Source organism: Cyprinodon tularosa, unplaced genomic scaffold (assembly GCF_016077235.1).
Source record: "Cyprinodon tularosa strain WSP-4 unplaced genomic scaffold, ASM1607723v1 ctg13, whole genome shotgun sequence".
Taxonomy (NCBI): domain Eukaryota; kingdom Metazoa; phylum Chordata; class Actinopteri; order Cyprinodontiformes; family Cyprinodontidae; genus Cyprinodon; species Cyprinodon tularosa.
In genome coordinates, this window is record NW_024038114.1 from 1,576,341 (window position 1) to 1,587,395 (window position 11,055).

Here is an 11,055-nt window from a genome sequence, read left to right on the forward strand (position 1 = left end):
GGCTGGTCCACAAGGCCATCGAGGAACTGAAAGGTCCTGCAGGGCTGGATGAGAGCGGGGTTAGCCTCTTCAAAACACCTGGTATGAAAACTAAAAAGCAAATTCTGACCAACGAGGCTCAGAATGAGTCAAAATTAACCTCAACTGTATATGTGTCAATGCATATTTACAGAGGCTATTGACGAATAGTGGCCGGCACAGCAGCGACATTTGGAGTGCATCCAGGATCCACCAGACCAACACATGTACAGGGTGGCTCACACAACGACCATCAACAACGTTGACCTGCCATACTACAAATGTGTGCGTGGGAGCAACAACCTGGAGGGATTCCACAAATCGCTGCCAAGCAAGATTCCTGGTATGCAGCAGTAGTGTGAAAAAATCTTAGCATGAAGTGATTAATTAAAATGTTCTTAATATTTTCTCCCTGTGGTTATTTTAAGGTCCTCACTCTGCAGCACGGCCTTATCAGGTTTACCTGATCAGTGGCAATGCGAGCTGGAACGCAGACCGTCGCTCTCAAGCTGTGTTTGGTGTTAAAGGACAGCGACTCAGCACCTACTCTGCGCCTCTTATGGCTCGCCTCAACAATAGCAATCAGCTCCTGTTTGGAGAGCCTGTGGACAAACTTTCACGCTCCTGCTGATGTCACCTCTGCTGAGCTGCTCGGGCTGGAATACCTCTTCAGCCAGAGTACAGGGGAATCTGCCCCCTTCTCCTTTAAGGACATCATGGTCCTGATCCTGATGAGGAGGTGGTTGAACCTGGGCAACCGGAACCAGACGAGGCTTATGAGAGCGACCCAGAGAACTCGGGTGACATCCTGGTTTCTGCTCCGCCTCACATAATGCTCACCAGTACAGAGACAGCGACCGTTCAACCTCCAGCCTTTATAATGTTTGAGGAGACCTCGCTTAGGCCAGCTATGCTGGAGAGGCCCACACGCGCAGCGTGCCGGAAGGAGGATCCAGCGCTGGGGTGGACCGTGCCCTCCATCGTGCGCACCTTTTAACAGACTGCTCCATTACTCTGCTGCTCTTGATCGCCTGCATTTTTATTTTCTTTTATCTTTTTCCTTTTAACCTATCTTTTTATCTTTTTTATTGGACTTTTATTTATTAAAGTTTTTAGGGCTCTGCTCACAATCACCGCAGTCTCTTTTGTTTTGTGGTTTTTGGATGATCACACCTCTCGGGGGTGCCACATATACAAAACCAGTAATCAAGTTAAACTTCATGTCCAAAGAGCCACACTCAACATTAAGTTAAGACATCCGAAGAGTCCATAAAGGCCACTGAGGAAGTGAAAGGCAATGCAGGGCTGGATGAGAGCGGGGTCAACCTCTTCAAAACACCTGGTATGAAAACTAAAAAGGAAAAGCTGATCAACGAGGCCAAGAGCGACCCAGAGACCTCGGGTGACATCCTGGTTTCTGCTCTGCCTCACATCACACTCACCAGTGCCCGGACCGCGATCTTTCAACCTCCAGCCTTTGTAAGTCACTGTTCAGTAGTTTTATTTCATCCCTACTGACCGCCAGAGGGCGGTGCTGAAAGCACAGAATGTTCCCTTCGGGCATACCAACAGAGTTACACCTGTGACACCGGATGGCCACTCAGAAGCTATATAGCCTGGTGTCATCCTTTGCTCTGCTCCTATTTTCTTCTTGCAAGCAGTTTGCTAGCTTCCCCGTTGTTTAAAGCCCCTGTCTCTTGTTGACTGGAGTTGCGGTTATTCTCCGCCCTCCCAGGGCTGTAACGGGTCGATTCTGAGGATTACGGAAGGTAAGTTAGTTTGTTTGCTTGTGATGGTAGCGTCCGCGCCCCCTCTCCCGGCTCATGGCTTTTTCTCACCATTTTACCTACAGCTTCGTGCTGTTTTGTTTTGAACTGGTGACGGAAGCGATTTCGCCCCTCAAAGTCAATTCGGCAAAGAGTTGTCTGGTTCCATCTCAGACAACCACCTTTCTTGGGATGCATCTGGACTCCACTACCATGATGAACTGTACATCTGTTCACAGGGTGGACGACATACTCCAGCTTGTCGGTGGATTCAGACTGGGCAGGGAGTTTCCCTACATCATCTTCCTGCGAATGCTGGGCAAACTGACATCAGTCACCCGTGTCGTGCCCTTAGGGCTGCTCCTTCTGCCTCCTTTGCAGAGATGGCTCAACAGCTTTCGCCTAGATGCCAGGCTGCACAGGCATCGCAGACTGATGGTGACCAGGAGGTGCCTCCATGCCCTAGCTCCTTGGCGAGGCGGGACCCTTTTGTCCAGTGGTGTTCCAATGGGGCTAGTAGTGTGTCAAAGGGAAGTGGTCACCAAGGATGCTAGCCTCATGGGCTGGGGTGCTGTGTGGCAACACAGAGCTGTTCAGGGTCTCTGGGACCCAAGGGAGCACACCGAACACATAAATGTGCTGGAACTGCGGGCTGTGCACATGGCCCCCAGGTGCCTTCTGCCCCACCTAGAGGGAAGGCATGTGCTGATTCGGACGAACAACACCTCTGTTGTTTATCATATAAACTACCAAGGAGGCACCAGGTCAGCACGTCTCTTGAGGGTGTCGAGAGATCTCCTGGAATGGGCGTTTCCCCGTCTGTGTACCCTGCGCCCAGCGTATCTGCCAGGACAGCAGAACCAGGTTGCGGACTCTCTATCCCGCCAGGCACCTACTCCGGGAGAGTAGTCTCTTCACCATGACGTAGTGCGCATAATCTGGAACCTCTTTGGGCAGGCAGAAGTAGATCTGTTCCCCCTATGGTATTCCCTAACCGGGATGGCGGGCGCACTGGGCCAGGACGCACTGGCTCATCCATGGCCTCAGGTTCTCCTGTATGCCTTTCCACCCCTCTTGCTGATTTGGCCGACTCTACGGAGGGTTCTCGATTAGGGCCACAGAGTGTTGCTGGTAGTTCCGTTCTGGCCAGTGCGGCCGTGTTTCCCGCTGCTTTGGAGTCTGTGTCACGGTACTCCATGGCGTCTTCCAGCAAGGAGGGATCTGCTGTCTCAGTTGGGAGGACAGATATGGCACCCCAACCCTCAATGTCTCCAGCTGTGGGCATGGCCCCTAGGAGGCTGACTGGGTGTTCAGACACCGTGAGATACACCATATTGAGTGCTAGGGCGCCCTCTACTCGGCTGCAGTATGCTAACAGATGGCGCCTCTTTTCTCAGTGGTGCTCTGCCCACAATGAGAATCCGGTTTCCTGCTCCGTACCCACTATCTTGGGAGTTCCTCCAGTCTCTCCTTGATAAGGGCCGCTCTCCTTCGACCCTTAAAGTGTATGTTGCAGCAATTTCATGTCTTCACCGATCTGTTGAAAACTGTACAGTGGGGCGCCATGAACTGGTTTCACTTTTTCTGCGTAGTGCTCATAGGTTTTGCCAGCGGCCGGCTCCACAAGCCCCAGATTGGGCTCTGGCATTCTCACAGCTCTGTGCCACCCTCAATTCGAGCCTTTGGCACAAGCATAACTCAGGTGGCTTTCCTGCAAGACTGTTTTCCTGATGGCTATTGTCTCAGCTAAGAGGGTCATCTGGGATTCATAGAACCGTAGTTACATACGTAACTTTCGTTTTCCAATACGTTTTACTTTATGCTTCAAATTCTATACTTAAACAGTTTTAAATGAGCAAAAATGGGTGGTTTCATTTGAAAACCAAGAAAAAGTGTAATGAAATTAAACAGTTAACTAAATGAAGAAAGCATGCAACAGATTCAACATTTGTGTTTTTCTGTTTGCACTGAACAGGATTGAGACCACAGACATCGCCCTGTCCAGACAGATGTCGGCCTGACTGACAAAAAGTTATTGCGCAGCACCAAGCAGAGGAGCAGCCTCCTGGATATCAGCGCCAACAACAACAGACTGATGTATGTCCTTGTAAAGCTGCTGTAGCTGAATCCGCCTCAGGGATCACGCAGCACCAGCCCCGAAAAAAAGAATATCCTGAAGGCATATGAGAGGATCCAGCACCGCGTTTTGGTGGAGGACCCGGTCCTGAGCAGAGCTGGGATCCCTCTGGCAAAAATAAACATCAAATCAGTTCGGGACTTCATACAGCGGCGGGGGCGGATCCTGAACACAAATGCCACCCTGCAGCCCTCCTCCATCATCCATTAACTGCAGTCCATTTCCTCAGCACACTTTCCTCCAGCACCTCATCAGCCTGCTGTCCTCCCTACACCAGCCTACCCACAGATAACATATGAGCCCACACCCAGCACAGCAGGAACTAAAATTCTAAAAGGCAGGACCAGTTTAATAATGCCCACCAACCCCCCTTCACAGCACTGATTGTCTCTTCAGCTGCACCAGCTGAAGAGACAATCAGTGCTCCTTGTAGAACTGATAAAGAGCCAAACTGGTGAAGAGCCACACTGTACAAGCCTAAGTTGAAGGAAGATCTTACAGTAATGGGATCGAAAATACACAAAGTGGACAAGTTGCCTCTTTGTACAGTGTGGGCAGCACAGCAGCGGCATTTATAGTGCATCAAGGATCCACCAGACCTAAACATGTACAGGGTGGCAGGCACAACTATTAACGTTGACCTGCGCTACTACAAACGTGTGCGTGGGAGCAACAGCCTGGATTGGATTCCACAAATCGCTGCCAAGCATGATTTCTGGTATGCAGCTCTAATGGGAAAAATCTTAGCATGAAGTGATTAATTAAAATGTTCTTAATATTTTCTCCCTGTGGTTTTTATTTTCAGGTCCTCACTCTGCAGCACGGCCTTATCAGGTTTACCTGCTCAGTGGCAATGCGAGATGGAACGCAGACCGTCGCTCTCAAGCTCTGTTTGGGGTTAAAGGACAGCGACGCAGCACCTACTCTGCGCCTCTTATGGCTCGCCTCAACAACAACTATCGGCACCTGTTTGGAGAGCCTGTGGACAAACTTTCACGCTCCTGCTGATGTCACCTCTGCTGAGCTGCTCGGGCTGGAATACCTCTTCAGCCAGAGTACAGGGGAATCTGCCCCCTTCTCCTTTAAGGACATCATGGTCCTGATCCTGATGAGGAGGTGGTTGAACCTGGGCAACTGGAACCAGACGAGGCTTATGAAAGCGACCCAGAGACCTCGAGTGACATCCTGGTTTCTGCTCCGCCTCACATCATGCTCACCAGTACAGAGACAGCGACCCTTCAACCTCCAGCCTTTGTAAGTAGCTGTTCAGTAGTTTCCCAATGCCGTTTATTTTATGCCTGAAGTTCTGTAACTAAACGGCTTAACATGAGCAAATATGGGCGGTTTCATTTGACAAAAGAAGCAGAAGTCAAATTATATGCAACAGTAAACAGAATTAAAGCATGAAAAGGATCTAACATTTCTGTGTTTCTCTTTGGACAGGAAGATGTCTGTGGTCCCAGCACCCTTCCTGGGTATCAGCAGCTGGAGAAATTCTGTTCGGTGCTGATCGACATTAGTCTGACTGACGAAAAGCTGTCGCTCAGCACCCAGCAGAGAAACAGCATCCTGGAGGCGTGGAATGAAGTGGAGGAGCATGACAAGCAGCCCAAAAAGTTCAGCCAGCGGTACAGGACTCAATGGGGGAATAAGCTGTACTGCAGGACAAAGCGGGACGACCTTGTGGACGCTGCTGTGATCCAGAAAGTAAAGATGTCAAAAAGATACGCGCCAGCACAGCACAACGTCAGTGCACAGAACAACGGACTGATGTATGTTCTTGTGAAGCTGCTGTGGCTGAATGCGCCTCAGGGATCATGCAGCACCAGCCCAGAAAAAAAAAAAAAAACATCCTGAAGGCATATGAGAGGATCCAGCACCGCGTTTTGGTGGAGGACCCGATCCTGATTAGAGCTGGCATTCCTCTGCCAAAAATAAACGCGAAATTAGTTCGGGACTTCATACAGCAGCAGGAGCGGATCCTCAACACAAATGCCACCCTGCAGCCCTCCTCCATCATCAGCCTGCTGTCCTCCCTATACCAGCCTACCCACAGATGACGTATGAGCACACACCCAGCACAGCAGGAACTAAAGTTCTAAAAGGCAGGACCAATTTGATAATGCCCACCAACCCCTCTTCACAGCAGATTGTCTCTTCACCTGCACCAGCTGAAGAGACAATCAGTGCTCCTCGGAGAACTGATAAAGAGCCAAACTGGTCAAGAGCCACACTGTACAAGCACAAGATGAAGCAAGATCTCACAGCAATGGGATCGAAGATGCACAAAGTGGACAAGTTGCCTCTTTGTTCAGTCTGTGGCCAACCCCTACAGGGCCATAAAAAATATAAAAAGAAGTAATTCTGCCCAATAAAGATGATGTCATCATCTAAAGTTCTGGATCACAGAGTATATGAAAGCTACGAACATTTTATCTCTGTTGTGGATGAGCTAGAGCACTGACTTTGGGTAATTAGTTTGCAGTATATTAGTATTTTAATGTATATAGTTTTTATTGTTCAATTTCAGACATGTTTAAAGTAGTATCTATGGTTATTCTTTGTAAATATTTCGCTAACCATTTTAGTATTTTATTTTTATACTATTTCAAGCAAATTTACATAGTTCTTTATTGTAAATATTTCCTGACTTATTTAATAGTACATTCCCTGTATTTATTTACATACCTTTTATACTTTAAACATATTTTTAATACTACTTACAGCTGCTGCCCTGTACATTTCCCTTGATGTATGCACCAGGCTCAGAAAAACTTTTAATCCAGCACCGCGTTTTGGTGGAGGACCCGATCTTGAGCAGAACTGGGAACCCTCTGCAAAAATAAACGCGAAATCAGTTCGTGACTTCATACAGCAGCAGGAGCGGATCCTCAACACAAATGCCACCCTGCAGTCCTCCTCCATCATAAACTGCAGTCCATTTCATCAGCAGACCTTCCTCCAGCACCTCATCAGCCTGCTGTCCTCCCTACACCAGCCTACCCGCAGATGACGTATGAGCCCACACCCAGCACAGCAGGAACTGAAGATCTAAAAGGCAGGACCAGTTTAATAATGCCCACCAACCCGCCTTCACAGCAGACTCCAAATATCGATAAACCTCCTGTCAACCCTCCTGTTCCCTCAACCTTCTCAAACCTTTACCTGGGCTTTCTCCATCCTCCTCCTCCATTTCAGCCTCTGACATGGCTGGCCAACCATGCAGCTGCTCTAGCAGGTGATCCCGAAGCTTCTGGCCCTTCACAGGCACTGGCTGACGAGACAATATATTATAAAAAATATATTTTTTAAAGTAATTCTGCCCTATAAAAACGATATCACCAAAAGGTCAGCATCACAGAGTATATGAAACTCTAATATTTTACCTTTGTTGTGGATGCGCCGGCACCATGACTTTGGACAATCAGTTTGTAGTAGTTTATCAGTGTTTATTTAATGTATATAGTTTTTATTGATCAAGTTCAGACATATTTAAAAATACTATTTATGGTTCTTCATTCTATATATTTCTCCAACCTTTCTAGTAGAACTTTTGTCATTTTACATAGTTGTCATAAGTTTTTTTTTTTTCATACTTTCAAACATATATTTATGGTTCTTTTATATATTTATTGACACAATAGTACTTTTTCTACCCACATAGTTTTTATACTTTATATATATGGTTCTTCCTTTAAATATTTTCTGACTTGTACAGTATCACAGTTTGTGTTAATGTAAATGGTTTTTATACTTCTAAATCAAGCATACTTTTAAATGTTATTAAAGATTCTTCCTGGCAAACATCTCCTGACTTCACTGCTTTTTTAATTTATGCATTTAAATCATTTTTTAATAGCTCAATTTCAAGTATATTTTTATGTTTTTTTATTATAAATTTAGTAGTGCTTTTTCTTTTTATTAACAGTTTTTATAATTAAAACATTTCAAACACTATTTAGGGATTCTCCTTGTACATCTTTTGTGACTTCAGTGGTTCTTTTTCCAGGTGTTCCTATAATGCGTACCTACAACTTTAAATCACTATAATTCTGACCATCAAGAAATTTTGAGTAACCAAACAGTTCATTATTTGTGATTTAGAAACAGCTGATTATCAGAAATTATGGCAACAGGTGACGCTTAAATTCCCCCCAAAAAAATCACTGTATATTTCCCCATTGTCCCACAATGGGGAAATTCTCTCTCTGCATTTAACCCATCTCCTAGGGGAGCAGTGGGCTGCCATTGTGCGGCGTCCGGGAAGCTGTGTGGGGTTAAGGGTTTATCTCAGTGAGGATCAAACAGGATACTTGCATCCTTCTCAGAGCACAATGGCACTGCTCTAATCACTAGACCAACACTCCCCCATGGCCCCACATTCCCAAGGTGAGCATTCAGAAAATCAAATGTGAACATAGTCTACCTTCAACTGTAGACAAAATAGCACTTTGATATGGTAGACTCGACATTAGGGGAGTCTACTGTACCAAAGTTCTCCTTCCAAGGCTGGAATAAGGTTTCCACTGCTGTTGGTCTCCGAGTACGACAGCATCCATGGTCCATGTACAGGATGCTCAGGACAGGTTGACCAGCCAGATTGTCCCTCTCCATCAATCCGCTGCACATTGGCTCCAGCTTCTTCTTGGATTCCTCACAAGTCAGCACAAAAGAGACAATCTGTGAGTGCTGGTTTCCGATGCTGGTGAACCATTCAGTTGAGTTCCGACCTTCACCAGAAAGCTTCTTTACTACCTAGAAGAGCTTTAGATGTAAAAAAAAAATCCCATGTTAGTAGTTTAATCTTCCCTACTTTCTACAGAACAACAAATGTGGCTTATTTTCCCTGTCTTTTTATTTTTTTATTTATTGTATTTTTAAATCCCATTTTTTTAGTGTAGCGTTGTGTTTTGGTTTACATACTTGGTGAAATCCATTTTCAGCACAGTGCCAAAAGTGGAGAGGATCTGGTTCCTGCAGTCCTGCCCATTTTCAGCCTCTGCCAGCAGAAAGGCATGGCACAAGAGAGGAGCTGATGGATGCTCTCTCTGAGGAGGTGGAGGCTGGAAAGTATGGCCATACACACCAACCATCCCTCTGGACATGAGCAGTGTGGTCTAGAGATCCAGACGATGGAGGTACTCCCCACATGGTTCTCCTGGATCTGCCTCCTTTCCTTCTGTCCGGTCCTGCAGGAGACGCACCATCTTCTTGTCCATGCCACGCCTGTTGAATATAAGTTTATCAATATTTAGAAGAAGGAAACATGGTCACATTGCAGCGTGAACTTACTTGCTGGTGAGGATAGCTGGGAACACAGCCTGATGAGCCTCACTGAGCTGCAGTAGAATGGTTGGATCCCATGCAAGCCATCTTTCCACAGTGGCTCCTTCCCTGCTCCTTGCTGCCTTTGCGCAGAGCCCTCAACATAAGGCCTCCGTCAGCATTTTGATATATCAAAAATGTGATGTACCTGGAGTACATATCAGTGGAGAAACCAACAAGAGAGGTCTTAAAATGCAGGAAAGCTTTAGCATATTCAGACAGAATGGATCTATTATTGAGTTATAATACTTTTACATCAAAACAGAAGTGAGTTATACCCTCTGGTGGTAGCCTGACTTATACAGGAACACGTTGCACCCCTTCCCAACACAGTCATCCCCATGAGGACACTTCAGGGAGCATCTCCAGACTCCCACAGGGCATCACAGAAAGACAGGGCTATGAAAAAACAACTGTGCTACTGGCAGAGCGCCTCCTGCAAAGGCTAAAGGTTCTCGAGGATAAAACCACATCCTATCAGACTTCAACAACCTTCTTCTCTTGCAGAATCTGGTGACGTCTTTGTAAGTCTGAAGAGGGGTGAACAGACCCCTCTCGGTGTCCTTCAACGATGAAAAGTCTCCTGTAGGAATGTTGTTAGGGTTTTCAAAGGCTTCTAAATCCGCCTGTAACACAAACACATCTGCATAACTATTGTCAACGTTGCCTCATTTTATGGGGTTTAAATTAATAAAGACTTTTGACTGATTTTTATTCATTATAAATGCAACTCACATCAGGGTCACCAGGAGTTGCTTGCAGTGGATTATCCACACGCTGAGGTGGAGGAGGAGACATGGTGGGTGGTATACCTGCATTCTCAGGCTGCTGTCTGACACTTGATTTGTATTTATTTTTTAATGTAGCGCGGCTTGGACTGTGGGGAGGATAGGATCTGTCTCTGCTCCATATGGGGGGGGGGGGGGGGGGGGGGGTCTTGGGCTTCATTTGTGGGCTCAGTTTTCCTGTGACTGTGACCCTTTTGACTGGATCAAGCCAAAAGAAATAATAAGGAAAATACTGTAAACATACACAGGACTTGGAAAGCATATTTCCCTAAATTAAAATGACTCTATAACTTACCTTCCACACAGTGACAAGCTGTCACCATCTCCACCTCATGCATGGACCATGGAGGAGGACAAAGCTCTGAGACGCTGACCACCTGCTGCCCAACAGTAAGTAAACTAAAAAACAGATTATCCTTTTAACACTCATCATATCAGAAGTAAAAAAAAAAAAGGAACAATTAGTTTAGTTTTTTTTAGTTATGTGTATTTTATATTTTTCCAAACACTTATTTGCTCCTTCTCATAAATGTATTTCCTAAAGTGCTTCATTTGGACACTGGAAATATAGGTCACTGGTGTTTTTAAACTTTTACTTCGGTTAAATTTCTTGGCAAATACAATGCAGACAAGCAAAACATAGAAGGTGTTCATAGAAGATGAGTAGTCTATTAAGTAGCTTTTAAGTATGTTATCATATATCAATTAATGGTAAATATTCAATATTCTTTGATTATAAATGACATTACATTGGACTTTGATTCAAAGTGAAGCTATATGATACATCAGCAACTGATTAAATATTCTGAAACAGCTTTACCGTTTTAGAAAAGTCTTCATTATCTTGAACAGATTATCAGGGGAGAGCGCGAACGCAGTCCCCCACTACCAGAAATTATGCAGTCGAGATTCCCACATTTGGGGAATTCGCAGGGGTCAGCACAACCGGAGTGCAATGGCTGAGCCTCACCCTGGGTGAACCACCTTCTTGATCATGGTATCTCCCCTGCCAGGTAAGTAT

The 11,055-nt window shown here is 45.9% G+C and overlaps 1 long non-coding RNA gene and 1 other non-coding gene across 2 annotated transcripts; both read right to left on the reverse strand.

The window, feature by feature from the left end:
* Positions 1-7,302: 7,302 nt before the first annotated feature.
* LOC119778094 lies at positions 7,303-10,415 on the reverse strand. The gene is made up of 5 exons (XR_005280016.1): positions 10,330-10,415; positions 9,982-10,232; positions 9,525-9,872; positions 9,214-9,394; positions 7,303-9,147 (listed from the first exon to the last, which is right to left on the reverse strand). It is a non-coding gene; the product is annotated as an uncharacterized LOC119778094 (long non-coding RNA).
* Positions 10,416-10,891: 476 nt separating this feature from the next.
* LOC119778097 lies at positions 10,892-11,055 on the reverse strand. Its single transcript, XR_005280017.1, has one exon. It is a non-coding gene; the product is annotated as a U1 spliceosomal RNA (small nuclear RNA).